The following is a 6,000-nucleotide window of genomic DNA, read 5'->3' as shown; positions in this document are numbered from 1 at the left end:
GCCAAGGAGCTTTCCTTTCCAATGAAGATCCAAGTTTGCACGATTTCGCACACGATGAGGGCCAACAACAGATGGTTGCATGTATACCCAAGCACCTTTGGTGAACTCTTGTGGCACCCACTCATCATCTACACCTCTAGTGTTGTGGCATGCAAGTGCTGTGACCTCATCCTTTGGTCTCCTTTGCGAAGTAGAGTTGGCCATGGTTGAGCAAAGCAAACTAGGAGGAGGAGAAGAACCTTGCTTGTTGCTACAATGTAGGTGTGATAAAGTGATATGAGAAAATGGTCAACCCTTGTGGAAATGGGAGGAGAAGGTGGACAACCCTTGCTTGGTGTGGCACTGGGAGGAGAACGTGGATAAGCCTTGCTTGGTGTGGCAATGGAAGGTGGTAGGGGAGGAGAGAGGTGCTTCCTTGCTGCAGCAATGGAGATGGTGTAAAGAGAGAGAGTGTTGGAGTAGAGGATGAGTGTGATGGTTGCAACCAAGGAGGGGTTGGAAAAGGGGTTCTAGAGAGAGAAAATCCCTTTTTGCCTAATAACTAATTTTGGGGGAGCTCTGGATAGCAAAAAAAGATTTTTTAAAATTTTGAATTTTAGGGTTTTTGGGTGCACGTTTTGACTTTTTGAGATCAGAAAATTCTTTTTTGACCATAAAATAGTTTTAGGGGGGTTTTCAGAAGAAGGGAAGTTGGATCAAAAAGGAGGGAAGTTGGAGGTTCCATATGCCCCCCCCCCCCCCTTCTCACTAGGTAAGAGCCCATTTAAAAAGTGTAAAACTACTTTGTCCCCCTACATTTTTGAGGGCATAGAGTGTGTCCACCACCCTCTTCTCATTGGCTGGCCTCTAATTAACCTTAATCCCAAAGGGCCCCTAGAGGGTTCATATTTTTCCTAATGCCATGTGCATTAGTGATCCAACGGAAGTCATTTTTATGAATTTTAAAATTTCCCATTAGGTATGGGAATGTATAATGCAAAGGTGAATCAATATTATTATTCAAAGAGAATTTACAAATTGCTTTAAATATAGTATTTTCCTCTACCATGGAGTATTCGAACTCACTAGAAGATATCCTTAATTTAGCGGCATTTCTAATGAGGTTTTTACAAATAAAAGTGGGTGTTTGGGTTGACTTATCCAATCCACAAATGAAAAGATGAGTAGTAAGATAAGCAATCTCATCTAATAAATCTTTATTTCTATACCAAGATTTTTGATTCTGTCTATGATTGGGAAAAATGGCAGAGAATTCTCTCATAACTATCTTTGTTATAAATATATGATGTGCTATAGACTCATTGATGCACATTAATTTACACACTTTTGGCCAACAATCACATAATTCATTAATGATTGCTTTGGGATTCAATGGTTCATATGGAATATGATTTAAGCCTTTACTAACCACTTCTTTAAGCAATGGATGTCTACATATCTCTTGGTTTGTAGTTACTACATGGCAACCATAGTTATCAAAAGTTTTGAGAAATGGTTTGAATCTTTTTGAAGTGGAACAAATACATTCTACTAGTGGGAAAGAGAAGTTTCAAAAAGTTTCTAAGGGTTTGTATAGTAAGGTGGATAAGTTTTTAGTGTATTTCCATGCAAACCCGATGTTTAATTCCTTAAATGTTTTGTTAATATTAAATTCTTTCAAAACCTCTTTAAACACAGTTTCAGGGGATAAGAAATCAAAGAACTTATTAACAAATAGGACATGAACAAATCTCTTACTACATTTCTTCTTAGTGGAAAAAGAGAAGAGATGATTAGCTTTTCTAGTTAAGAAGCGAACCTGGTCATCATCATCATTGAAATCCAAAGCTTTCGAAGTTTCTCCCAATTCCTCTGATCCACGAAACTGTCTTGGCTTTTTGGTAGCGGATTGCATACTTCCAGGGGTATAAGGAAGCCTTTTGAATGAGTCTTTGTTTTTAGAAGGCTTAAGAATAGACTCAATGGTGTTTGCAATAGGAGTATTTACTAGCTTTGGGAGTAATGGAGTATTGGGACTATAGAGGAATAGGCCACGGGATGCCTCTAGCATATGCTCATGAAACCAAAAGTATACAATAAGAGCAGTTCTTACCTCTATGGGAATAGCTGCTACCCACCCAATGAATGCATAGACTTGTGCTGGTCCAGAAGAGAATGAGAAAAATTTGGGTAAATTTTGGAAGACAAACCATAAAAGGTGGTCTAGCCAAAGGATAGAGGCTGTGCAAGATGATTTAGGGTCTTCCCTCTTGCATTGACATTTTAAAAAAGGTCTAAAGGTATTCCAACAATTCTTAAGGAATTTTTTTGGATCCTTGGATTTGTCTTGGTTAATGGGACCTTTTGTTCGTGCTATAAGTGACAAATTAGAGCATTTAGAAGAATCTATATCAGAAAGCTTGACTTGGCTAAGCTCAAAAAAGAAATCAGAAGATAGTAAGTGCTTTGCTTGGATAGCAGTGGTTTTACAATTCTCTACAAGATCAGGGGAGATGCTACAAATAAGGGCTAAGGATTCTAGTGAGAAAGGAGCCATGAGCTCAAAATCCCATAGCTTGTGATCAAGTCGAATAGAGTCCAATTCGACTTGTCTAGGAGGAAGTAAACGAACTAAAGTAGAGAAGGCTACAGAGATGTTTTTAGAAGGAGATAAGTCAGAAGAATGAAAAGCTAGAGTAGACAATGCTTCTTTCTCTTCAGGGTCCAATAAGTCTAAATCCAAGAGAGGGTTGACAACTTCCACTTGAGATTTAAGCTCTATAGGAATAGATGGAATACCATTTATTTGTAAAAGCTTATTTACGATATTAGGTAGGGATGAAAAGTAAAAATTCAAATCACTTGAATCTTGGCAATCTATTAATGATAACGAGATTAATAGCTTATTAAATGCCTCAAGACAATCAGTGGGGTTTTTTCGTGATGTTACGAGAAGAGAAATCCAATCATTTATAGATGCAATGTTAAGGGCAGACAGGGTTTTGTTTTCACATGATAATTTTTCAAAATCTAGGAGTTTCTTATGAAAATCAGGGCCCTTAAAACAAGATAAAATGCATTGTGTACCAATGGGAGGAATGGGAATAGGAGATTTAGTAGCAGCATATCCAGGTTTAACCAATGATGGAATCCATTTCTCCTAAATAATACATGTAAACAGTTAGATCTCTAAACAAATTTCAACTAAATTGACACTTAAGCATATGATACTAGCCCGACCAAAGGCTAGTTAGGAAACAAGGGTGTGTGTGTTTTATGTTTTAATCCTAACCACAATTGGAATCATATGCTTAAGTACAATTTAGATTGAAGTTTCAATACAAAATAAATTATCTTTATGATCATAAATTCCAAAAAAACATAGCATTAATCAGCTTTACAAAGATAAATTCACAAAGAAATTGGATTTTGTAGGAGATGCTTTCTGCCACAAGCATTCCTAGATAAGGGATGAGAGACTCACCTGCCAACCAACCAGACAACACATAGTTAGAATTAATCATGTATTGAATGGGTGACAAGTGTAAAGCGCCCCCCATCCACGTGTTATAGTTGTCACATCTAGCAATGCGTAGCATCTTGCATTCTCCAATAATGAGGTAAATTATCCATTGAGAGAGAGAGAGAGAGAGAGAGAGAGAGAGAAGGAGAAAGAAAAAAATAATCACCATTTAATAGAAATCAGTTTTAACTCCCAACAATCTCTTATTTTGTAATCAGACAAGTTGAGAACATCTTCTCAAGACATTGAATTCACAACAAAAATATTATTGTGAATATGCATGTATCTATAAATGTAGAGGGTGTGTCCATGAAACTTATAGATTTAAAACCATCACCACGTTTGTAGTATATAATCCCTATTGTATTTATCACAAAACCCTACATTTCATTGTATGGATGTAACAAATAAACCAATATACATATGCACTTATGTCAAAATTCCTTACCGTGTGTTTGTTTGTTTGTGTGTGTGTGTGTGTGTGCACGCACGCGCACATATCGATTAGAAGTATATTTAGTTATAATCTCTAGCTTTGCTTACTTACATTTGAATGAGTGATTGTGTGTGCACACGTGCACACACGAACGCACATGCGCACAGGATTTTATACATGTGCATGCATTTTTGTAGGTATAGTGTATTCTCAAGTGAGGGTGTGTTTTGATTTGCTTTTGTGTGTGTGTGTGTGTGTGTGTGTGTGTGTGCAAGTGTGCATGCGCACATACATGCACAAGCATGAATGTACCTATGGGTGTGTGAATACATATGAAAACATTTGTACAAAAATTGCAACAATGTCTTCATCATATTTAAAATTGATGACAAAATGATGAATTAAACAACACCTGTGAAGTTGTGGCAAGAAGTAATGCCATGTTGCAAATCACCTCCAAGACTGTGATGTCCAAGGGTACCTTGATGATTGATATAGTGCTACAATTTATACTTTGATTGGCTTCTCAACATATGTAGCTATCATAGAATTATGCTAAATTGAAAGTTAGCAAATAGTCTTTCAAGCTCTACTGTGTAGTACAACTCAAGCTTGTGTATACTCAAGGCTCTCTTGGTAGGCAGCCATCACTCTTCTTCTCCTTTTATCCTCATATGTCCTAAATCTGTTGAAGAGTAGAGTGACCTATTATTAGATACACCAATTTCTATTTTGCATAGAGACAATATTGTGAGTGTGTGTGTGTGTGTACATGTGAGAAGGAGAGAGAATGATAAAAAACAACAAAGCTGCAATCCATTTCCTCCTCTTTTAGCAATACCCTTTTATTTAAAAATCAATGCCTAGGAGAGAGTTGTGTGTGTGTGTGTGTGTCCAAAACTTCTTTTGTATGGTGTGCATGAGAGCTAGTGGGAGAAGTTTTTAGAGGGTAGGGAAAGTATTTTACCATCTTTCGTCTTTGTTTGAAAAGAAAAAGTATATGTGATGGTCCTACATGTTTCCTTGTCAATGCAGCCACTACATTTTAAAACAAGTGAAGGATTTTCAAAAAAGTATTTGGATATCTTATTTGTACCCTTCCAATTTGTATAGAAAGAAATTGAGAGCTTTCTCAAGGCCTTGAAGCCACTACATTTTTAAACAAGTGAAAGATTTTCATAAAAGTATTTGGATATCTTATTTGTACCCTTCCAATTTGTATAGAAAGAAATTGAGAGCTTTCTCAAGGCCTTGAACGGGCTGCACTTATATGACGTTCTTTTTTGTACATCTAGTGAAAAGGTAGTTTTAATGAGCCTTCAAAATGCAAACTAGGGCCACCATTCAAATTTGAAGGTTGGGTGAGAGTCACACCCAAAAAACATTTTAAGCAAATAATAATAAGATACCCACCCAAAAAAGGGGGGGAGGGGGGATCTCCTAACTTTGAGAGTGAGTGTGTGTGTGTGTGTGTGTGTGTGTGTGTGTATACATGTGCAAATATACTGGAGCTTTGTAAAACATCAAAACCTAGTGTGTGTGTGTGTGTGTGTGTGTGTGTGTGTGTGTGTGTGTGTGTTGATTCATACTCTCACCATTTTTTGTAAATCAAATAAATTGATATAAGTTTAAAATTTATTGATACAATTTCATATAATAATAGTAAAAAAATTGGTGATGGTCTAACTCACTCTCTATAGAACTTGGGTATGTGTGCATGTGTGTGATGCATTTTTGTACATGAGGTCTTTTTCAGTTTATTGTGTGTGTGTGTGTGTGTGTGTGTGTGTGTGTGTGTGTGAGAGAGAGAGAGAGAGAGAGAGAGAGAGAGAGAGAGAGAGAGAGAAAGTTTTATTAACGTCTTCTTCTAGAGGCCGAAGTCGGCCTATGAGACAGAACCATGTATATATGTGTACCCTATGGTAACCAAAAAGGATAAAAGTGCTGAAAAAACTAAAGTAAAGTGGTACATACTGCTAGGAAAAAGGTGATACAAGGTTACAGTAATCCCCTCAAGGGTAGGGTGAGTACATGTGTATGTAAAATGAGGCGATGGAGCTCT

Source organism: Adiantum capillus-veneris, chromosome 14 (assembly GCF_014529385.1).
Source record: "Adiantum capillus-veneris isolate H3 chromosome 14, ASM1452938v2, whole genome shotgun sequence".
NCBI classification, from domain to species: domain Eukaryota; kingdom Viridiplantae; phylum Streptophyta; class Polypodiopsida; order Polypodiales; family Pteridaceae; genus Adiantum; species Adiantum capillus-veneris.
The sequence above is the reverse complement of the archived record's forward strand: the minus strand, read 5'-3'. Positions refer to the sequence as shown.